General features: G+C 53.1%; 1 long non-coding RNA gene across 4 annotated transcripts in view; it reads right to left on the bottom strand.

Moving 5' to 3' along the window:
- Positions 1–1,410: 1,410 nt before the first annotated feature.
- The window catches only part of LOC116448937, a 35,659-nt gene continuing 12,717 nt past the window's right edge, over positions 1,411–24,352 (bottom strand). Inside the window, exons 1-3 of one of the 4 annotated variants that reach the window (XR_004242164.1) lie at positions 11,257–15,004; positions 8,866–9,031; positions 1,411–7,971 (exon numbers count right to left, since the gene is read on the bottom strand). This is a non-coding gene — a long non-coding RNA (uncharacterized LOC116448937). Of the gene's footprint in view, positions 7,972–8,865; positions 15,005–24,352 lie in introns of those variants that run through there. The other 3 variants (XR_004242165.1, XR_004242163.1, XR_004242162.1) reach the window with 3 other exon arrangements.

Below are 24,352 nucleotides of genomic sequence, written 5' to 3'. Positions count from 1 at the left end.
CATCCCTGCCCAGCTGTGAGCGTGCCTGGTTCCACACAGAGGTGCTGCAGGTGGGCAGCACACTCCACCCCAGGCTCCATGTTTCCCTCACCATGCTGAGGGGAGGCAGTGGGAGGGTAGGGAGTATACTCCAAGGGTAAGAGCTGCAGCACCAGCCTGGGGACACAAAAAGAAATACAAAATATTAAGGAATAATTTTCAGCTTTTACTCCCGTTACAGCAAGGCATCCCCCTTTAGATTTAGTTAACACTGAAGTGTATCATGCATTTTAGCGTGTGGTCTCAGGCTACTGCACATCCCAGACAGGCAGGAGTGGTGCAGCTGGGGCAGGCAGCATGGGGGAGAGGGCAGGGAGCAGCTTCTGCTTCTGGCTTGGAAACAACCTGTCCTCTGGGTTTCCATCCCCAACCATCCCACCAGAGAGGGCTCTTCACTGGGGCTGCTCCACCATGCCCAAGACACTACAAACTGCAGGCTCTGCTCACCCAAAAACCAACAGAGAGAGAAAAAAAGAAGGGAAAAAGAAAAAGCCCAACTCCTTGCTGTGTTTCTGCTGCCTTTCCAGTATACTTGAGTTACCATGGTTAGCTTTCCACTGTTCTCCTTGACCCCTGCAGCTTTCCCTTATGAGTTAGTGTCCTGGAATGTCTCTTTACGAGGTGCCTACAGAAGTAAAGCTGACCTGATGCCAGTGCCCCCACACTGAGGACTTTATTAGTTTTTTAATTTTCTGTCTGGGTGCTCTCACTTGCCTCAGACTTTCCACAGCTGCTAGGATTTATTAATGAAGGAGGTTCATTTGTGTCTTGCCTCCCCTTCCCCTGCTCAGTTAATTGGTGGTGTTGCTTTGCCAGTTGCTATTTTTAATGGCTTTTTGGGGGGTTTCCAGAGATTTGGGTGAAGATTTTGCTTTGTGCCAGCAAAATCTTCACCCAGATCTCCAGAAACCCCCCCAAAAATTCCAAGAGACACATGGAGGCCACAATGAGGAGCAACTGTGATGGGACTGACCATCCTGATGGAAACATCTGACATGGCAAGTGGAGTCCAACCAAGGAGGCAGTGCTGAGACCAGGAAAGCTGGAAACAGCTGCACTGTTACTGCTGGGATGCAAATACCAAGAATTAAGAGGATAAAATAATTTTGGTTCTCGCAAAAAAGCATAAATGCTTAAAAATGGAGATGGGAGCGTTTCTCCTTCTCTCTCATGCTGAAGGGACCCCATGACACTGGCCTGTAGGCTGAGGAGGAGGAAGAGGCTGAGGGGTGATGAAGGACATGCAGAGATGTGCCGCATGGACAGGAGAGTAGGATGAGGAAGGAGCACAGAGACCCTGCAATATAAAACCCATACACAGAGCCAAAAGGATGCAGAGAGGGAGAAGAGACGGACTTTTAAGGCAAGAGGAAAAAGAGACAAATATTTATTTGTCCATAAAGTAAGTCTCCATAGCAATGAAGTGCTTCACAACAGATTTTCAAAACAAGCCCGGCCACACTGCATGCAGGGAGAGCTGCTGGAGTGGAACGTGTCACCTGCCTTCCTGGGGTGGTCGGTCTCACTCGAGAGGCTGCCAGCGTGGCACAGGGCCATGGGCAGGGAACAGGGAAGGACTGTCCCTTGGGAAGCATCGGGCAGCCCAATCCATGCCCTGGGGGTGTCAGTGGGGTTATTTCTGTGCCGGGGCAAGGTGGAAGGATTGGGTGGATTTTCAGAGCTGTATCATATTGGGACATCCCAGGGTCTGGCAAGTGTGAGGTGCATGAGCACAGCCAGGGCTCAGCAGGCAAGGAAAAAGGACATGCTGCCCCAAATTGCTGGGAAGACAAAGGAGTTGAGGGGTGGGATGAAACTCCAGCTGCCACGCATGGAGCTGGCAATGCCACCCAGACTGGCGTCTACCTCGGGTGAGGAGCATGAAGCCTGTGGGTGCTGTCACACCTGATATGTGGCTCTGGGGCTACAGGGCACACTGAATTCATTACAGAGGAAGAAGCAGGTGCCAGGAACAGAAAGGCATCCATGCTTTACAGCCAGGGCAAGTCCTGTGCAGACCACACAGGAAGTGCAGTGGGGTTCCCCAAGTCATCCCGCCCCAGAGAATGCAAGATGGTTGATCCTGAGCCCTGGCTCTGTGGGCAGCCCTCCCCTGCTGCTCATGCCATGTGAGGCTGCTGTCTCACCCCAAAATATCTAAGCAGCAGCATCAAGCACCTCTCCTGGAGAGCTCATGCTTAGACAAATGCCACTGCAAATGATTTGGCTTCAACCAGCAGGGACATAAATTCCATTATTTTGATGTCAGCTGCACAATTTGTTCCTGTAACAAGGTGTTTTAACCTCACTTCATATTCATTCTTCTGCCTGCTTTGATTTTACTGTAAATGACTGAATTTGCTTTTGATCTGGTGCCAGTGCCCCATAAATCTTGACACTTGGTGTAAGAAAGGAAAGAGCCCTCCCCGCTGTTTGGTTTGCAGGGGGTGGAGGTGAGGGGGGCTGGAGGTCACCAGGAGGGTCTGTGCAAGGATCCTGCACCACCTGAAGCAAGGTTTGGCTCTGAGCATTCAGCTGATTTTTCCAGGCAGGAAAACAGTCTGTAAGAGGGGAAAAGGTGGCAGGGAGGAGGAGCTGCTTTTCTCTCAAAACCACAAGCTTCAAACCAGCCTCATTCAGAGATTCACAGCTCCTTTGAGGACCATGCCGGCACTCTGAGCTTGTGAGAAAACCCCAGACCAAGCACGATTTGTGTGGTTTGAGGTTTCATCATGAGCTGCTTTTAAGTGTTTCGGTTCCCAGCACCTCTTCCAGAGTGTGCTGGAGGTAAAAAGGGGCAATAAAACCATCCCCCACAAAACCCACACTTAACTGAACATTTCCAAACCCAGCAGCACTTGGGGGATGGAACCTTCCATTACTGCCATTGCCGAAATTCTTCCTAAAACCTCCTGTTTTCCAGCCAGCAAATGTCCCTGTGTTTTGTTCCTCATGTGCCCGAGTCTTTCTGCCCAGACTGCCTGCCAGTGCAGCCTGGTGAATTCTGGAGGTACTGCTTGCAGAAGACTGTTCCCTGGAGCCTACCTGCCCTGGAAGTGCCCATGCCCAGCAGGGATTGAAGAGCCAGCCCCAGCACTCACACCAGCGTGAGAGTCAGGCTCGTGACCAGGAGGAAGCCACGGCCTGGCCTCCACCAAACAATTGGCGGAAAGGGGCCATGACCTTGGCCAACACTCTGGGGATGGGGACAGCTGCCCACGCAGGGGACAGGCCTGCTCCTGCCCCAGCTGCATCCGAGCCGGATGCCTTACCCTGGTGCTGCCCCACATGCATGGGCTCCTTCAAAGGGACTTTCCCCAGGTTCCAACAGAGGAACATAGGAGCACGGGCAACCGGGGCGGTGCCTGGCATAAGGTGCACAGTGGCTGAGGTGCATGGTGTGGTGCATGGTGCACAGTGCCTGGCTGGCACAGCACGGTGCACAGTGCAGGCTGGGTGCCACAGTGCCCGGTGTGGGATGCTCACTGCAGAGTGCCCACAGTGCCCAGTGTGGGATGCTCAGTGCAGAGTGCCCACAGTGCCCAGTGCGGTGTGGCCTGGTGCGGTGTGTGCGGGCACGGTGCCGCAGGGCCCAGCGCGGTGTGTCCCGGTGAGGTGTGTGCGGGCACGGTGCCGCAGGGCCCAGCGGTGTGTCCCGGTGCGGTGTGTGCGGGCACGGTGCCGCAGGGCCCAGCGGTGTGTCCCGGTGCGGTGTGTGCGGGCACGGTGCCGCAGGGCCCAGCGGTGTGTCCCGTGCGAGGCGCGGTGCGTGCAGCCCGTGCTGTGTGGGGCGCAGCCTGCAGCGCGATGACCTCTCGCTGCCTCTGGCCCTGAGCGGGGGCCAGGAAGGGAAGTGCTGCCGGTCCTGCTGCTTTCATCGGAGATCTGGAGCACCGAAGCCTGCCCAGATCCTAATCAGTGTGGGAAAGAAACGGCAGGGCCTGCTCTCGCCCCGGCCTGCTGGAAATGCCTTTTATTTTCATAAGCTTTATCGCAGCCCGCAGCCCCTGATAAAGCACCGTAAATAAACGGAAGGAGCGTGGCGGCCGGCCAGGGCCGCTCGCAGATGCACGCGCTCGCTGCCGCCCCGCTCCCCGGGGGGACGCCCCGTCACACGCCAACTTTCAAAGCCTTCCTTTTATTTCCCTGCACAGGGAAACCACATGGCCTTGCATTGGGGGACCAGCCAGGCAGCCAGCACCCGCCGGCAAATTCCTGCCCTGCCCCAGCCCCCCCCCCCGTTGACCCCAGCCTGTCGCCGAGCTGGGGAACTGCTCCCAGCACTCGGCACGAGCCCTCGTGGGGCCACAGCGGCTCAGGATGTGTCTGGCCCCTGCTCTGGGACTGGGGGAGGACAGTTTTGGGATGTCACATCCTCTCTGGGTGGCAAGAAGGGGGTCACATCCCACCAGGGAGCTGAACTGTCAGCAGGTCTCAGTCCGTCCGTCCCCCCCGCCCTGGGTTTCTCTGCTGTTGAATTGCTGGGGTTTGACACAAATTAACAGTTTGGACCTGCTTTATTTTTTTCTTTCTATTTTTCCTTTGCTAAGAAGTTTGGGGTTTGTTTAAAAAGGTTTACATTCTTCTGAGAGCACGGAAAAACAGGATCTGGGGGGTTGTTCCCACTCTGGCTCCACAGGCTGACAAAGACAGAAGTTAACTCTTTTCCGTTTCTGTTTGACGCTGCTGCGGGTGAAAGACATCCCTGCCCAGGCTGGCAGCTGCCCCATAGCTCCACTGGTTCTCAGCCCTGGAGTGCCCAGCTCTCCTGCAGTCTCATCCCCTCTTCAGCATCCTCTTCCCATTGCAGGTAGGGGCTGCAGGGAGATGTATTTACTTGTGTTTCATTTCTCGCTGTGGCCTTCAGTAGCTCACTTTAAGCCATACCTTATCCCAGCACTGGCAGAAAGCAGCTGGCTGCAGCTGGCTACCAGGGTTTTGTTCCTAGGCATGCCTTCCCTTCCTGCAAGGGACAAGCTTCCTGGGACCAGTGCAGGAGGGTTTGAGTTGCTGCTGGTTTTAACCCCACCTGCACTACCATCCGTAAGGGAGGCCACCCAGCTGGTGCTGACAGCTTCCCGCGTTAAATTGATTAAATTTAATACAGAAATGGCTCAGACCACAGCGCTGGGAATTAAAGGTGTATAAATTGCATGGCACATCACATGTGCCAGAGCTCGTCCAGTCCACTCCTGCCCAGATGTGGTGGGTGCCCACAGGTGGCTGTCACCTGTGTTTGCCCAGGCACCGCAGACTCCATAGGGCTGCGCGGGAACCTCTCCTGTTTGCATTTGCACGGTCAGCAGCACCTCCTGAGGCTGCCTCCATAGCTCCAGGCTGCAGCAGAGGTGGCAAGCAGGCAGCAGCAGCCCAGGAGACATTTCCCCCTGCCCCCTTCTTGCAGGAACACGCCACAGCACACTCCCCTCCTCCTCAGCCTCCTCCCAGCTTTTCATCCCGTTTCTCCAGTTTGCCACAATCCTTTTTCTGTCTGCAGCCCTGGCCTTTCGTGGCATGCAAATTTAATAAATACTTTCTCTGTTTCTCCGTGGTAGCTGTTAATGGGAGTGCTCAATAGCGGCTTTCCAGCCCCACAGTGAGCCTTTGAGAGCTGCCTCTCGCTCCCTCTGCACCCATCATGAGAACCCTGCCTGGCCCTGCTCCCTGTCCTACAGCAAGGGAGGCACAGCATCCCCATCCCACAGCCACCACTGCTTCGCCATCTGTGGGCTCCTTGTACCCTGCTGCTGAAGGAAATTAAATTGGCCTGACGTGTCTCATTCTTGACAAAGTTATATCAGGTATTACTCATCTCTGTGCTAACTTCCAGATGCTCACAAAACTGCTTCAGATTATTCATGCCAGCATTTTTCTGGGATGGGAAGTGGTTTGTAGCTCCCCACTCCTTCTTTTTTCCTCACTTAGATGGGTACTGTGGTTCCTGGTCTTGGGCTACTAAGAGAACATCTTCCCAGCCACTGAAGGCTCTGAGATCCTTGCAGCAAGTTTGATCCCAGTTTAATTCTAAAATGGATCATCTAGTCTAAAAACACTAAACACACCACATACCATTTTATAGTAAAAAATATTGAGGGGTTGTTTCTCCTACTTCCATGCTACTTTTGTCTCTGATAAAGAGACATATTGTGGAGAGACTGAAGCCTCCAATTATTACAAATGAGAACTACTTTTTTCTTCAGGATCACCAGAAGAAATGTTTACAAACACACTGATTTTCTGCAACAATTTCCACTCGTGGAAGAACATCCCTTCTTGTCAGTAAGAATGCTTTTCTGTTGGATGCTCCAGTTATGCTCCATACATCTTTCAGGCAAGGATCTTTCAGATGCTCTACTCCTTCTTGTGTAATATCTTGGCTCTGGGTCTTGGCTCTGCTGCAGATGAAGGAGTCTGAGGGCTCTTGGGAGCTTGGAGGGTTCAATGGGACAGCAGTGGAAAACATCCATAATTAAGAGGATATTTATGAGACTCCTTAGGAGGAACATTCAAAAACTGGTGGTTTCTCACCCCAGAGTCCTCCTGGGACTGGGCCACATGGGGTGCTGATCCCCCTTGCAGGGAGGGTACTTGCATGTCCACACCATGATCCTCACCCTGGATCTCAAGGGGTTTGAGCTCCTCCAGGAGGTCTCCAATCACAAGAGAAGCCAAGGCCCTTCTCCAATCTGCGTGTCTGAAAGCCTCCAGGGATGTTCCAATGGGATGTGGCATTGGCCACATGACCAAGGAGGGTTCTTGAATTTTCCTCCCCAGGGTTTTATTCTTTAAGGTGCTGGCAATGAGAAAACCTCCTTTGCACCCTTCCCCCACCTCAAAGCATCCTTTATAAAAATAAAGTGCCCAAAATAGCCCTAGACAGTGCTTGACATTTGCCAGACAGCTGCTCTCAAGAGTGCTCCAAAGGTTATGGATTGCTCTCTGCTTCCCTCCTTCTCCCTCCCTACCACTGCCTGCGTGAACCTTGGAGCAGGGCCAGGTTTGATCGGAGTCTCATGGTTTGTAAAAGCCAGATTTGAGAGGAAGACAGGATGCAGGGAGGTGTTTGTGTGTTGCTGCCTCCTGTCCCAACAGGCAGCTCAGAGCAGAGCTGGGGCAAATTCTGCAAGGGGAGCTGCAAACCCTTGTGCGAGTTCTGCCCCTGCCTGGGCTGGAAGGATGCTGCCACAGAAGCCCAGTGTCCACAGTGCAGGGTTGTCACCACCTGCGAAGTGTTGAGCACCATTGCTTGATCTCCCAGGTGTGTGAAAGCACAATAGGGGGTACACCTCACCCTGTGCAGCCAGGAAGGGGGTCACACCTGGCTGCAGGGTCACACCCAGTCCTAATGGGTCCCCAACAGATGCATGGTCAGCCCAGGATGCCAGGGGTGCCTAGGAAAGTCATGGCTCAAAGGAAGACTTGGGAGTCACATTGGGTCCAAGCCCCAGCTCAGGCCTAAGGAGTCTGGAGAGGGAGCAATCAGGATGGGAGAGCTGCAAGGATGCAGTGATCAGTGCTGAAATTGGCTCCCAGAGGGGAATGTGGGGACACAAGGAGGGGCCAAAGGAAGGACCTGGCCAGGCAAGCCCTGCAATGAGAGGCAAAAGGGGCACAGCTTTGCAGAGAGCAGTTTGAAAAGATAATCGAAGCACCTGCAAGAGTCAGGGAGCTCCTTCAGTCCAAAAGCGGCACTGGTTCTATGCAGCCAGGGGGTTTGTCATGTTTCTTGGGAGCACCTAAGAAGAGTTGCAGCTGGAGACAGGACACTGTCTATGGCCAAGAGGGGACCTGGAATTACATAGGACGACCCCTTCCCATGGGGGTTGGCCGGTGTATCTCAAACAAGGACAAGGTCTCACTGTGGAGTGGGAGAAACACCCCTTCTGTGCAGCTGGTGTTCTATGCAGGGAACATAAAGTTGGGGCCTGAAAACTGAAAGATAAAGGCAAGAATTTTTAAGTTAAATACATAGAGAAATACTTGAAGTCCATTGTCTTAATCAAAATGAGTAGACTGCAGCAGCAAGGCATGACCCAGTTTTGTTATCTAGTAACCAAATAAATATATGCATGTATTTTAAGCAAAAGAATCATCAGCTTTTAAATAGAAAAAAAGCATGTACACAGGAAGGAAATTGATCAAATTGAGCATCTTTGAAATGTTAAGTGCAGTAAAAATTTGGGTTATACTTAACAAGTAAGGAATAGAGGCCTCAAAGAACTTTTAAGTCCCAGCAGCCTGACTACATCGTGCTGTGCTGCACTGGAGGCAGGGTAAATGGCAGGATCACAGTCAGCTGTATCCATAACATTACCAAGTTCGGGAGTTATCAAATACTGGGAGGTCTTCAGGTTTGGGTCTGTTTTCCCTTATCACAGCTGTGGGGCTTGCACCTGCTCAGGGCAGGGTCACCCCTGCCCCCTAGGCAGCCCTCAGGGCTCTTCTGTGGCTGAGGGATGAGGATGGGGGGATGCAAGAGAAGCCATCTAAGGGAGTTGGTGGCTCTGGCAGAGCCACACAGCCCAGAGGAGCCTCACAGGCAGCCTAGCTTGCTTGTGAGGTTTTTTGCTTTTTCCTCCCACTTTTATGTTTACACACATTAAGGTTTCCAAGGAAGTGCATTTCTGGCTGAGGCCACACTGCCAGTTTTCCGCAGGATCTGTCTCATTTCCTGGGACATGAGACTATTTTAAGGACTCTTCATGTCTCCAAGAAAAGTAACTTCTAAGATGTTTTTCAGTGCCTGTTTCTCCAGCCTGCACACTGATCTGTCCCTGCAGTTTCACCACCCAACAACTTTGATGTCTAGGAGTCTGCAGGGCTCACCTCTGAAGCATTTCCCATCACATGTCTGGCTGTTTATACCTTCGAGGCGTGCAGCCATCCTTTTCTGTTTAAGGACTGTCTTGACCACATCAGTAGAGTGAGAATTTCTAAAAATAGATGAACTGGCAAACTTCTCAATATGGAAAATGACACACTTTTGAAATCTCTGGAAAAGAATGGATTCCTTAAAGTATAGTTTACAAATACTGATTTCATTATTTATGGTAGCTGTAAAGCACAGTGCATTCAGAAAGCTTCGTCCCATTGAAGAAGTGTGTTACTCATTACCACAGCTTTAGCATTCCAGCATGTTCCTCAGCAGAAATGTAGCCAAGAGAACAAGCTGGAGGCATACACAGGGACAGCCTGGGGGGAAGCTGCTTCTCATTTCATGTTGGAAAGGGTCTGTGAATAGGAGAAGGGGAGACTCAGGGGAAGCACAGGATCCTGTGTTAGAGTCTCTGGCAATACCAGACCAAGAAGGTAAGGCAAGGAAATTAAATAGTAACAAATTCACAGCTGGACAGAGAAGAAAACAGATTATTATGAAATGAACACTCAGTCCAAGACACCACTGAGCCAAGGTTGGAGCTGGGTATTAGAGTGGTGCTTCTCTGGCTAAGGTGCTGGGGACTGAAGGTTAGGCATAAACCCCACGAGTTTTGGGAAGAAACACCAATTTGTAAAGCACACAGATGATCTCAGATGGGTAGTTTTCCTCCACACTTGTTCACTCAGCACCCTCTCCTCCCATCCCTCCTTGGTACACCCAAAAGTTTATGTATTCTTTGCTGTTATTCCTTCAGTATTTAGCTTACGCACCACAATCTCTGGCATTTCTTTTCCTCAAACGGTGTTCTGGACAGAGACTAACTCTCCTCCAAGTCTTTCGAAAAGCACCCAGTTTTCCCGGGAATCTTTCTCAGGATCCCAGGATTTAAATTTCTCTGGGATCTTTGCTCTTACCCTGCCACTATGTTGTCCCTCACTCACTCCACTTTTTTCATTCCTAAAGCCACTGGTAGCCAGGGGAACATGCTCCTTTTTATGCCAGCTGTCCTGCTCTTATTGTTTCTTTTAAAAGATTTATTGCATCGTTGCTCTCTGCTCCTCTCACTATTTCCACTGGTGTATTTGTAGACAGAGGGAAGCATTGCAAGACTGCCTGCACCTGTTCCTCTGAGCCCTCCTTCTCCTCTGCATCTTGCCCTTCTGTGAAACCCTGCTGCACGAATTCCATGCTAGGCTTGTGTTTCACCCTTGAGTCGTACCTTTGGAGCTCTGAAACCATGCTCTGAAGTCTTGGCGCTGCAGAAGCAAGAGGTTTCTCAGGAATGTTCTATAAGGGTTTGGGGTCTGATTCAACTGTTACAGCCATTTATAGATGTATGAGTGTGTGTGTGCGTATATATAGGAAATTTCTGGCATCCCACCACAATGGCAAGCAATCAGAGGGTAATTTCTTGGCACTGAGGGCAGTGTACCCAGCCCCTCTGACAGTGCTGGTCCTCGGCAGGACCCTGCTCTGGCTGCTCCCCCTGAGCACCCACAGGCACTTGCTTTGGGAATGCTGCATCCATCAGTTCAGTACTGAGGGGATGCTGAGCTTCCTAAGTCCTTGTGCCAGTGTCATTTGCATAGTGGTGGCTAGGATGGAGATCATCTGGACTCTTCCTGTTTCTCCTTCAATGCATGTTCACTGGGAGGTACATGGACAACCCCATCCACGATGCTCTGCTGTACAGCTGAGAGGAGGCTGTTCCTCCCACGTGTTGAGAAGTTCCCTGCTATGAGAACATACTCCCCCTAAAACCTTACGGGCTGCTGCCTCCCACAGTCAGCGCAGCTGGGCATGTGTCTGCCCTTGGCTCTCACCTGGCTAATCACACCATGGAGCACACACCGTCCTTCAGCACAGCCACGCTCAGCTATGTCACCGTGGGACTCAGCAATGGCAGCTCTGAGATCCCCTGCAAGCACCAGCACCCACCCAAACTGCTGGAGGCAGCAGATAAACACCTGCCAGCAAAAGGAGTTTGCACACATTTATGTCCCATCCTCAGGTTGTTCTTGGCTCATCTCCCCAGGGCTGGGCGGTGCCCAGGGAGATCAGCAGCTCTCTTGAAGCAAGGAGTTAGTGCCGTGCTGTAATTATTTGCTCTGTGATGTATTTATAACTTTTACATCTATCTGACATTCTATGGCCAGGCATTACAAGAGAAAACTGCTTTCCATTACTCACAGCCATGAGCTCTCATTCAGGGTATTTTTCCTTCCTGTGACATCAAGTTGGCATGGCACAGTGGGGCCCAGTGCTGGCCTCACTGACACAACCCACGATGCTCCAGGAGCTGAGCAAACAGATTGCCACCATGCTGTGATGGACCTCACCTTCAGTCAGACCTTGGGTGGAAGACTGTTGCTTTTCCAGGCTGAATTTTCTGGCAGTAACCCTCCCATTAAGTGTGACAAAAAATCCCATTCCACAGTGGCCCACTGCTGCAGCAGTCTCATGTGAGGTCCCACAGAAGAGAGTGAAGAAAAATTAGTGTCAGGGGACAGAAGAACCTTGTTTGGCCCCTTTGTGAAAAAAGACAGCGAGTTTTAAAATCTCCCAGGGAGGGTGACTGTGCTCAGCTCCCTGAAGCACGAGCCACACATGGCAACCCCCTGCCTGCACCCCCCCACGTCTGGCTTCTCTGTCAGCTGCCAAGTTGGCATCCCTGTTCTGTGCCTCAGCTGACACAGGGACAGTGAGGACTTTGCACCATCTGGGCATGGGGAAAGTGTGACCAAGGGACAAATGTCACCTTTATGCTGATGGCACCAGACCCAAAGCACGCAGACGGCTCCTCCGGCAGCCCTGGCGTGGCCGTGGAGGGAGGTAAGAGAACACCAACCCACCGCAGACAGCTCCGGACACTGACCCCTCCTTTCTCCTCCTGACTGAAATTTTCCAGCCTTCAGTCCCGCTGCAGCCAGGGCCAGGGGCAAATGTCTCACTCCAGCTGCATCCTGCAGAGCACTGGAACAGGAGCACTCCTGCTCTGCTTCCAGGCAGCATGACCCCAAGAACAGCCCCATCTGCCTCCTTCATGCAACTTCACCTTTGCATGCTCCAAGCCTCCAAAAGGTTTTACAGGGGCAGTTGCATGCTGCATGAGGGTGTCTCAGTGGATCGGTTGGAAAAGCTGGACTCTGGTCACTCTTGGTCTGGCTGAGTGGCCAGATGGGACTGAGCATCCCCCTCTTCCCTCTCCCCTGGTTTCCCTCACCTCTGCTGCCTTTCAAACACCAATCTCATTCCTGGATGCCTCAGAGATACTGGTTACCCCTGCCTGGATTTGATCTGTGTCCATGTTTGAGCTGGTATCCAGCATTTCCCTCCTGTCTGCCATCGTGGTGACATGTGGGGACAGTCTCACTACTGGAGCAGTTTGCAGCCCTGCAGGATTGCAGCCCACTGGTGTCCCCATGCGGTCCGGGGCTGTGCACAGTCCAGGTGCTGCAAGGGGTTGTCACACAGGCAGAGGGATATCTTTGATCATGAGGCATCCTCCCACCTTTTGGGGCCACCCTGATGTTGGGGCTCTGATATGCCCACATACATTACAAGATGACACACATGCACATTTGTATCTTCTCCCTTTGCTCTGACAAATTGCTTTGCATTAAAGTTGCTTCTCATGGCTACCCCGAGGTTGGGGTAATCTGTGCTCCTGAGTTCCAGCTAACCTAGGAAAGACAAGGAAAGACAGGTTATAAAACAAAAACGGGCTTCCCAGAGCTTAACTCGCAGAGCCTGTCACTTGCCACCAGCTGCAGACAAGCACCGTGAGAAAACGGAGCGAGCTGAGAGCCCCGTGCAGCTCCAGGCAGCCGGCAGCTGCTGTGCAGGGAGGGTGGAGCAGCAGGCTGGGGATTAGGGAGCACAGGTGAGGGGGGTGCCAGGGCCCCTGGTTTGGTGTGGGAGCCAAACTGGCCACCAAGCCTTCTCCCCAAAGCTCCTGGTGTGAGTGATGCTGTGCCAGAGGCTCTGCAGCTTTGGCTGCGGTGGCAAAGGTGAGACAATGGGGGGCTGTCGGTAAGTCTGGGGTGCCCCATCACCCTGCTGTTCTGGCCCAGGGATGTTCCCAGCTCAGGGATGGACACCAGCTGATCCCGGGGGTATGTCCCTGCCACTGTGTCCCGGGCACTCAACATAGAGGAGAAGAGGGCTCGTGGGACTGGGGTGGTTTGCTCTCCCACACCTCACACCCACTTCTATTCCCTTATCTGAAGGGTGTGGGGTCTCCACCATCCCCATCATGGGGCCATCTCCTGTGCTCCTTGGGGGGAGGGGGGCTTTGGCTGGGTGGAAGTTTCCTGCTGCAGCTTGGGGCCAACAGGGAAAAGGAGGGGGAAAACTTTTCTCTTTGGAGGAGAGCTGCTGATGGGTGATTAATGGCCATGGCCAGACCACTGGGCTTGTGCCATCTGATAAGAGGCCTTCTGACAAAACAGACCTGTTGCTGGGGAATTCATCATGCCTCACTCAGCAGCAATCAGATAAGAACAGGGCTGGATCCCTCCCATTCATCCTCTTCATTCCCTCTTCTCCACCCTCTCCTTTCACCCTGTTTGCCAGAGCGTTTCATTCTCAGAAGTGAACTCAGAAGGCACAAGAGCTCTCTGCCATGAGTGGGGGGAAAGAGCCAAGGCTAACCCTTTTTTAGGGTTTAGGGGCACGGTCTTTCAGTCTGGCACCTTTTCTTAGTCCTCCTGTAGGATCTCGCTCAATTTCTTCTCTCCTTTGATGAAAATCATCCAGCTTTAAACCAAGGGGTCACGCTTATAGGAAAAAACCATCTCTGGGGGTGGCAATGTCCAACCACACACTTTTCATGGGTGGTTTTGAGTCAAACTCTGCCCATCTCGTGGGCTCTCACCCAAAAATTAGACTTGCCGTGTTTTAGTTAGGGACTACTTTTTCAGCTGCTAGAAGAAGGAGGCAGTTTTTGGGAGGCTGGGGTGCTGTGGACCCCACTGGCACAAGGCTGCAGGCTGTGTGTGCATGTGTGTCTGTGCAAGCCAAACCTCCCTGCGGGGTATGGATGTGATCCCAGACCAACAGCGCTGGAAAACTATTCCACTTAGAGGGTCTTGGGAAGGGATCCTGGGAGGCTTTTGGGTTATCCCGCGGGGAGCAGGGAGGGGCCGCCTGGGCTGCTGAGCTGGTGCTGGGCTGGGCTGTGAGCACGGGCAGCTCTGATGGCACTTCATTATCCTTTCAGCTTCTTCCCTCTCCCAGCACAGGGCAGGATCCCCCGCCCCTCACCCAGACACCAGTGCCCAGGCTGCCCAAAAGACCCCGATTTCCAGCAAACCTAATCCTATAGACACACACTAACAAATACACATCTTGTCATTGTGGGATTTATCATGCCACAAGGGCACTTAATGCAGTCAGGGATCTCCAGCAACGCTGGAGTCACATTTTTCTCTCCTGCAAAGGATGGGGAACGGGGGTGGAACCCAGCCAGGGCAGGCACCATCCAGGGTGTGCCACCACGGGCCATGCATGAGCCCCACACTGGGGCGCTTCCCACACCTCTTCTTCAAAAAGGCTTTTGCAAGCAATGTCCCGGAGCAGATTGAATTAGAGCCTAATAAAGCAGTGGTAATTTGCAAACTGGAAATGCTCCAGGGAGCCCAGGACTAATTATTAAAGTCTTCCTCCTCCCCTGCCTTCCCCTGGAGGTATCTGGTTGAAGGTAGCCAAGCTCTAGCCCAGCTGTCCTGGCTTTCCTTCCACGCCCCACTCCTGTGCTTGCTGTCATTCTCACCGTTGAAGTTTTTCCCATCCTTGATGGAGTCAGACTAAATATAGGACCAGAGACTGAACAAAATAAAAGCTTAGCATCAAATAACTAATTTTGGTTTAAATTTTTCTGCTATTAAAAATGTAGTTGTTACATAAAACATTTGTTTTTAGGGTAAGGATTTCAAGCTCAAAAAGAGTTTTTGATTTTCATCACACCAGAATTTGAATAAAACCAGATTTTTTTTAAAGATAGCATTTTGAGGGCTTTTCCCTTTTGAATTTAAATTAGAAACTGGAGTTGGAAATACTTTAAAAATCAAAACTTCTGGCTAAAATGCTTCTTTTTTCATCAGTTCAGCTCAAGTCCCTCCTTTTCCAAAGCAGCAAGAGCTTCCAGGACTTGGCAGTGTTGGGTTATTGTCAAAGCATCCTGCTTTTCCCTTGTCATGGTGGGAGAGTGATGGTGACCCCCAGACCTCTCACAGGGCCAGTGGTGACAGGCGGCTCACAGTGTCACAGTGCTGACACTGGGGAAACCTGTGGGGCTGGAGGATGACGACAGTCCCTTTCTACTGGTGTGGGGACAAGACCTGCCCCTTGGTGACAGCAACCCAGCATGGGAGTTCAGGGCACGATGACACCTCTGTCCCATGTGCAGGATCTCCATACCCTACCGAGCACCCATGGGTGCCTCATCGGGCTCCTGGTTTTTGCAAGCTCAGGGTAGCCAAGGGGCTGTGGGACTGCTGTCCTGCTTTCCACCTCTTGTACTCCATATGCTGCACATGGCAGTGCAGGATCTGCTGTCAGAGGGTTTGGGCCCATTGCTGGGGGCTCCAAGTGTGACAGCCCCTTGGCCAGGTTTCCTGAGCTGCCTTATGGCAGCAGGTGCCCTGAATTTGAGCGTGGGCTGCCTTGGGTGTTGAGAGGTCAGGGTGGCTCTGCCATCCCAGCAATGTGCCCGCTAAGCAGGGATCAGCAGCGAGGAGAAACGTTATCCCGACGAGCCTCTCGCTCAAGTGCTCAGCAGCTAAGGTCAGAGCAGAGGGGAAGCTATTGGACCTTTCGGCCTGCTGGCAATCCCCTGATGGTATTTTTGTTGCCCTGCTTGCCAGACCTGCTGCCTCCCAGCTGGCTGGAAGGGAGGGAGCTGTGGGGATGTGCTCTGTGCTGCTGTAGTTGTGCCTTCAGGAGCAGGGTCAGCCTGCATGGTGGCACCTCTGGCAGCAATGAGGGACCCCTGGCCCCATACACAGAGGAGTGTCCAGGAGCATCCTGGAAATCACCCCAGCACTGGGTGATGCAGACAGCTGAAGGACTCCTCACACACTGCACCAGTGCTGTGTAAAAGCCAGCCAGGGGACACTGGAGAGCAGTGGGACTGGGGCAGCCAGCAGCTCCATCATATATCTGTGCTGTAGCTCAGCCCTCGCATGCACAGCACACCACTTCTTAGTTCACTGGTAGGGGATGGGTGTTACTGCTAAGAAAGCACTCAGATGTCCCCTGAGAAGGAATTTTGGAAAGCAGTTAATTCATCTTTAGAGCTCCCAACAACCTCTAGCACCCTGAAACTCCTGAGTTATGAATCAGAAAAACTACCCATCATCTGCATTCTTCTTGCCCCTAATTTCTGAGCATTCAGCAGACACTGCAGGCTGCTTTCAGCAGGCACAAGGACACAGCCAGTGCCTTTCCTGTGGGATGACTCTGTCCAGCTGGGCCAGGCAGAGCTGGTCACTGATGGTGCATTGGTCATCCTGGATGCTGCTGGGCACCTCCATGAACACAGGAGAGGTTTAAGCAAGGTAATTCCCTCTTCCCACCTGTGCATCATATGAGAGTCAACTGTTGCCTAGCAAATACACCTGGGACATAAACACGGTCATTAGCACTTATGTACATGTATGATCCATGCTCCAGTGACTCACTGGGGACAGGCAGAGCAACAAGGGCAGCCCAGTCTGCCTTTAAAAAGGATCTGGACCAACACTGCAGAGATGATGAGCTGCCATAGCACAGGGCCCGTTAAACCTCACACTCCATGTTTCTTCTTCCTGCCAGTGCAATCAGACCTCTGTGGAGCATCAGTAAGGCCAAGGCTCATTTGGAACTGAGCTTGTAAGCCTTGAAAAAATTTGGCTGATCCTTCGTGAATATTTGACTGATGCATTTGGAAAGTATAACAAAACCCAAACCAGAGAAGGGCTGCAGGAGCTGTTTGCTTTTCTTGCTCGGTTCTGGCAAGGAGAAAATGATGACCCTGAGCTTCCAAGCACAGTTCCTCTTCATGTGAGTTGTCCCCAGTCAAGGGCTTTCAAGCAAGGACTTTAGGTCTAAACCTAATGCCAACAGCAAATATTTTCTCCGCTTGAGAGGCCGTGTGGGGATACTTGCAGTCAAGTATGGGAGCAGCAGGCACAATCTTGCAATCAGGGTCTGCCTCTGCTCCCAGGGTGGACACAGCCTGGGTCTGTAGCAGGTGACACATCAGACTTTGCCCTTGCAGTGAGAAAGGATGTGAGCCATCACAGTTGTGGCCAGGCAGTGAAAAAGGTGCCAGTAAGATGCTGGAGCCCCAGATTTTCTCACTGTGCTGGAGCTCATCTACAGTTGAGAGCCAGAGAGGCCACACTGCTGTCCTCGATTTGCAGAGATAAGCCCTAGCCATGCTGTCCAGTCAGTGCCTGGGTCAGGGTTTTCCCAGAGCCTGGGAGCATTTGCATCCAGTGTTTGACTTGGCCCATGGTTTCTAACACCCCCTGGCCTCATTCTGTACCCGCTAATATCATTGTCTATCTGGCAGCAGCAGATCCCCAGTCTGCACGGATGCAACCCAGGAAAGACTCCAAGCTAATTTTATTAGAGCTTTGGTTTGTTTGGGTTTGGACAACAGATTTAGAAGGGGGTGAAAGCCTGAGATCTGCTTCTGCCTGTCCCTCTGAATTTGTGTAGCTCTGACCAGATAAGTCAGCATTGCTCTCCAAAAGTTTCTGAAATAGCAAAAGGTGCACAGCGTGCTAACTGGAGTCATTAAGAAGTCAATAGTAAGGCACTATCAGGGATATTCCAGCCCTCCACCGGCTGCAGAGCATCCAGGTAATTTTTTTGGTAAAAAGGGAGCAAGTCTACCTCTCTTCTCACTCCTTAAAGCTATCATTGACAATGGACCCATCTTAACATTTGAGAAAATACATCAAGAGCTGTGGAATCAGGTCTCAGGTGAATCTGAGCATGGCTGTTGGCCAAGCAACATATCCTGGGCACCATGGAGCCTGGGGAGCTGGCTCTGCTCCTGAGCACCACTCTTACTTTAAGAGGACCAGGTGGGAGATGTTTTGGGGGTCTGCAGGCAGAAGGTCAGCACTGGACCCATCAAGGAGCACTGCAGCCAGCTGTGCTGGCAGGGGCTAAGGGCATGTCGATAGCACAATTGCAGACTGCAGCCATCCTACCCTTCTTATGCCATTACAAGTAGCTCGGCCACCCTAATGAGAGCTGTGGCTTCCTGTGGAAGAGGTTCTCAGCAAACGTGCTCCCCAAGAGTCCCTGGTGCTAACCTGGGCCAGGAGCTATGGCACAGATGGACCTGGGACTGACAGCACGCCTCCAGGACACGCTGCAGGTCAGGGACTGTTGTCCTTTTCTAGCTGGTTTGGGATGTCGACAGGAGTAGGAGAGTGGGGCAACACTGCAGAAAAGCAGAGGGTAGAGAAGCTAAGGAGCTTTATTTTAATTGATCCAGGTTCACTGAGCCTGCCAAGTTAATGAGTCCCCAGCAAGCAGCTTTAATGAGAGCCCATGGCAGGCTTAGGAGAAGGAGATGAAAATGAGGGCAGAAATAGGTGCTTGTCTGTAGAGCCTGGTCGGCTGGGGCCAGCACAGCAAGAAGGAAGCTGGGGAGGGCTGGCAGCAGGCACAGAGGCACCAGCCAACCATTGAACACACTGCTTCAGTGCTTTGCATTGCTGCCCTCCTGCCAAGCCCCAGCCTGGCTCTCCTGCTCCCTGGGTCGGCAATTAATCCGCTGGCAGGGGGTTGGGGGGAAAAAAGGGACAGGCTGTTCCCCACCCTCTATTCAGCTAGGTCTTGCTTTTGTGTGAGTTTAGAGCTGCCAGACGTGGGGGCTCCCACAGCAAGGCAGCCAACCCCTCTACACAAAGCTGAGGGCCATGCTGAAGCTCCAGCACCAAGCTCCTCCAGGAAATACTGTGCTGATGGCCACTGCAACACCCAAAAGGGCTGTGGTGGGCAAGGAGGATGCTAGAGAAAAGGAAGGGGGCTGGCTGCTCCCCCAGCAGCTGGAATGTGGGTTCAAGAGCATCCCCCCCAGCATGCAGCATCGTCTGCCTTCTCTCATAGATGTGGGCAGGGATGTCCAGTGCTGGAGCCAGGGCCGAGCCCACACCAGGCAGGCTGACCATGGCCAGGGCTCTGGCCGGCTGCAGGCACCACACAGCCTGAAAGGGGCCATTGTCTGCCCAGAGCTTTGAAGACACAGAGTTTTGTACATGTGCCAGGTGGTGAGAGCACGGCATGGGGGTAGCTCCTGGCTCCCCGAGTGGCTGCTCCTGTTCTCAGCACCCCACACCCTTCATCTAGGGAAAAAAAAAAAAAAACCACAACCATAAAAGTGCAGGGAAACAACTCTTTCTGAAGGAAAACCAGGTCAGTAGCCCTTCCTTCACCACCCACAGTGGCTGTGGCAGGCGCTGGGGGCTCAGATGTTCTTTGTCACCCGCAGGGCTGGGGGCTGGCAGGGGACCCACGCTGAGGGGAGCAGAGCGGGAGTGCACCGGCGTCCCAGGGCGGCCAGCCCAGCTCCTGTTCCGGGGCCAGGGCCGGGGCTGGGGCTGGGGCAGGGCAGCTGCTGTGAGTTCACTGGAGCAGCACTTTCCCACAGTCTGGAGAAGTGACACATGGCTCTCACACATTCCTGCGCCGGCAGGCTCGGCCGCACTTGGCCGGCAGTCAAGGCGGGAGGGAGGGAAGGGAGGCTGGGAGGCTTGAGGGAGGCTGCGGCTGCTGTAGCTACTGATTAGCAGGTTCCGACGTTGGCACCAGCCCTGCCCGCAGAGGGAGAAGGCAGCGGTGGGGGCAGAGCCAGCCTGGGAGCTTTGTGCGGGACACACAACACTCTGGGACAGGCTCTGATCCAAGCCTTCCCTGGGGGTTTGGCTCCCCTTTGTCTGCCTGGCTTTGCCCAGCCTGCGGCACGGTGCCCAGCAGCCCACGCTCCCTGCCCGCGGCACCGGCATCTGCCCACACTGCCCCAGCAGCCCTCGTGTCCCTCGGCGTTCCCCCGAGCACAGGTGGGGTGTGCATGGGGCCAGTGTTGGTGCTTGGGGGAAGCACTGGAGCCTGGAGAGCAGCACAGTTGCTCCTGCCAAACAGCAGCCTCACTTCCCAGGCAAGCTAGCCAGCTTGCCCAGGGAGCCAGGCAGGGAGTGCAGAGGATTGGCAGTGTCCCAGTGCACCAGTGGGTGCTGGGGCAGCCTGACAGAGCACCCAGAGAGGTGTCAAATGAGATCCTGGTGCAGGAAAAGAAGGGTCTTCCCACATGCTCCCCAGGATGGCAGTGAAGGAACCGCTGCCCAGGGTCTGGGCCCTCTTTGCAGGCAATGTTTTCCCTCACATAAGCTTTTAATCACATGCATTGGGTATTTTTTCTGAATTTGTGCCGACTGCAGAACCTCATTCCACACATGGGGGAAGGCTGGGGGTCAGAGCTTCCAAGCCCATGGAAGCACTTTGCAGGTTCCCAGGAGGCCCAGGCAAGCATCTCCCAGGGCTTCAGCAGTCCAGTTGCTCCCAGCCCTGCCTTGCAGCCAGGAGACTGTACAGCCCCTGCCCTAGCTCAGGGAAAGGCCCCTGTGTCGGGAAGTGAGAGGTGTACTCGGGTGTACCCAGCCGCTGCCAGGTGAAGGATCCGGCTGCGTGCTGGGGCTGGTGATTCACAGTGTGCTGCAACCTGCACTGGCCCCGTCTGCTGGAGCAGTCCCGGTGGTTCCCAGCCCGCCCCCGCCGGGGCCTCCATCCCGCAGAGCTGGCAGAGGGCCTGGGCAGTGGCTGTGGGGCTGGGCTGGGGGGCTGCTCCTCACCTCCCTGCTGAGGTGAACCCTCCCTTGTGATAACATCAGTTTCCCAACCCTGCACAGGCTGCAATGCTCATTCCCATGGAGCACCTGTGGCTTTAGTCCCTTTTATTTGGGAGCCCAAAGCAAGGACAGGCACATCCTGGTTCCTGCTGCATTCCACCACTGCCCAGCTTGGTGGGAGGAAGGAAGAGGCTAAGGATGACCTTGCCTTTGCCTGCCACCCCCTTTTCCTCTGTCCTGGGGGAGACTCCCAGGCTGAGGTTTAAGAAGGACTGCAGTGTTCCACATCCCAAGGTACTCTGCTTGGCAGCAAGGACAAGGACTTGAGTGAGCTGGTAGTGACACTACGCTGCCCAGATGTCTCTGCCCTACTGTCATGTCTCAAAGCCCTGCCAGGCTCCCACTGACATGGCACACTGAGCTCCCAAAAATTCCTTGGGCTCATCCAGCTCTTGCCCAGGTCCCCACAAGTTTACACAGCTGAGCCCTGAGCCTGCCCCCAGGATAAGGCAGCTGGTGGCCGTGGCCTTAACTGGGACGATGGCAGCTCCAGCTCTGCCCCACTCTGCCTGTGGGAAAGTCATCTCTTGCCTGTTTCCACTCCTGTTTTGTGTATTCAGGCCATGGGTTCTTCTCTCCAGAGCCTGGAGCAGCTCCAGCCTTAGGTGGGGTCTCAGTACTGTCATGCAAAAGCTGTGGCAATCTAAGTGCTACACCACCACAAGCAATTGAATTTACAAGTTTCCCAGTCCTCCCAAAAGTCCAAGGAGCTGGTTTCATGCCTTCCTCCCTGCCTCTTGCCTTCGCTTGCTCATTTTGTTTGATTCCAGGCTAACCATGACCTTCTCAAAGGCTGGAAAGGGCTTTTCACCAAACAGCTGGAGGCAAATCTGGGATGGCCTGGGGATTCCAGACAATGCAAACATTCTCTTTTATCTTACCTATGTATTTTTGCTCCTCCCAATTAGCTGCCTGCTCTGTCTGATCCCTATTTCCCTGCGGTTCCTTCCAGCAGCCCTGCCTTAGAAACATTTTGGCAGAGAAGCACATCCCTGGCCCTGCAGCTCTTCCAACAGCTCTCTGGTGGGTGTGGGTGCTGGCCCTGCACTCAGACACCAGCGAGGCTCGGCAGGCACTGGTGCTGCAGCTCATGGCAGCCTGAGCTTTTGGGCATCTCTTCTGCAGCATTCCCTGCAGGAGTTTCTTCCCCTGTCCTCATTATGGGTGACAGGAACCAAACACGTGACTGGAGGCTGCTTAGACATCCTCCAGGGAAAAAGCATTTGCTTTCAGAGCTTTGTCTCCTCTTTGTCCTCATCTTCACACAAGAAAAGCTGAGGAGAAAAGAAGTTGAGCAAGACCATGTGTCACAGCTGGCTGTAAGGACCAAGTCTCTAGCACTGATATTTGGAGTGGACAGGCTCCTCCAAGTCTTAGGGATAGAGCCTGACTTTGCATTTTTCTGCACTGGGAGGAGGGAAGAGCATCCACCTCTTCTTTCAAAAGGATACATACAAAAGCAATAAAAAATGTAGGCTTCAATGGCACCACTAATTGGATCTCAGAAAGGGTTTATTTGTTTGCCATGTGTGATCCCCAGGTCAGGGAAACCATAGCAAAGAAGACCACATTTTCAAAATTCTCAAAATAGTCTCAAAATTGTGAAGGAAGCAGAACAGCCTAAGACCCTTTAAAGTATTTGCTTTTACAGGAAACCAGATAGCTGGATCACTGCTATACGAGTGCTGCTGATATGTCCTCTCCCTGCACTTGGCTGTTACCTGGCCATTTCAAATATTATTTTTTGAAAACCACTTCCATAAATCAACAAACACAGCCCAGCACCAGCAGAACAGCCCACATGGCTGGAGAGCTGGTGGCCACCGCCAGTCACTGAAGTAGAACAAACCAGCAAGAATGCAAAAAAATGCAGACCACAAAGCCTATAAAAACACATTTCTTGCTTTTATTAGACCGAAGCAACTGTATGAAAAGGGCATGTGAGCCCAAGATGCCCAGACAGAGGACAGCAAGGATTGCCACTGCCTTGTAAACTTGAGGTGTGCGGATCCTCTGCCTGCCTCTCATGCTTCCTGCTGCCCCACGGATGGGGGGAGAGGAGGCTCCACCACAGCATGCCTGGCTAGCAGGGACATGCATCCCTGCTGGAGCCAGCTGGGATGGGGAGTGGGTATGGAGGGGAGAGGCACAGCAGGGTGGTGGCACTCGTGAAAGGATGGGTGTTGCTGAGTGTCCAGCACTGATGTGTTGGCATCACACAGCTGAGGGGAGGATGCAGCAGCATTTCATCACTTGTCTCACGCTCACTGGGGCCTCCCACCTGGGGAAATGTTATTTTTGCCTTCCCAGATACTTCTTTTCATGTCAAAAATAAAATGTGGAAGGGAAATATTTGTTGTCATCCCTCATTCAGCTTGGTGGAAACCGTAACAACAGTGGGAGCTCAAGGAGGAGAGCAGCATGGCACCCTCCCTTCCCAAGGAAAATAAAAGCTACTCTACATCCCTGCCACTGGCACAGCCTGGGCACAGATATTTAAAAAAAAAAAAAAAAAAGAAAGAAAAAGAAAGCCCCTTTTTCTGCTCTTCAAGGCAAAATCTCCTCAGCGAGTGCTGGCAAAGAAAGGCATCTTGTTCAGGGGCTCTGAAAGGCAAGATGAAAGGGGAAACCTACATTTTTCAGCCCAGCCTGTTTCTGACATGGGAAAATAGCGCAGACAAGAATAGATAGCTTGTTGGCTCATTTTTTCCTTGACAGATTATCTGTGTGAATGCACCGTATTAAGCCGGGAGTAAGACGCCAGGACCCCCCCACTGTGGCTCTCCCCCTTCCCCAGCTACCTTGAGAGCAGCGAGGAGTGAGGAGCTGTGATTTGTGAGTGTGCAGGGCTCTGGAGGAGCACAGGGCAGCCATCCATCACCAGCCACCTATTTTGCCACCCCTCATGTGCTCAGCAGCCTTCTGCCCCCACACTCAGGCTCCTTCATGCCCTAAAAATACAACTGTAACCTTGTCAAAAGCTAAGCTCAGGTTAGGAGGAGCTGTACTGAGATTAATTTAGTGATGCACAGAGCAGGACATGCTCCCGTGATGGGACAGGAAAGGGTGACCATGGCCATCGACAGCCCATGGGGGCCTGGGCTGGTGCCAGCACTGCTCTGGGGTGGCACTTGACTCCCCGAGGGAGCCCGTTTTGGCTCCAAATGCTGCTGCTGCCGTGGCAGCTCCCTCCCACGGTGGCTTTCGCTGCACTCTCAGTAGCTCAGAGCCATTGTTCCCGCCCCAGCACATGGGTCATTAGCTGTGGCTGGCTCTGTGACCCACCAGCACTGTGACCCATGACGGTGGCTCTCCGCTGCCAGCTACGGATTGCCAGGCACCACGTCATTAAAATAAATGTGCAGGTGCCACACTTAGAGCTTGAGGGAGGCTCACGCCAGCTGTCTCCCGGCTGAATCAGGTTTGCACACTGCAAAGAAAGCAAAAATGGTTCAAGTGAGGGCTCTGTGGATGCCTGGGGGGTGGCTGGTGCTGCCTCCATGGGCACCAGGAGCACGGCACCATC

The sequence above is a fragment of the Corvus moneduloides genome, chromosome 10 (genome assembly GCF_009650955.1).
Source record: "Corvus moneduloides isolate bCorMon1 chromosome 10, bCorMon1.pri, whole genome shotgun sequence".
Lineage (NCBI taxonomy): Eukaryota > Metazoa > Chordata > Aves > Passeriformes > Corvidae > Corvus > Corvus moneduloides.
This window is presented reverse-complemented; position numbering and strand designations above follow the sequence as displayed.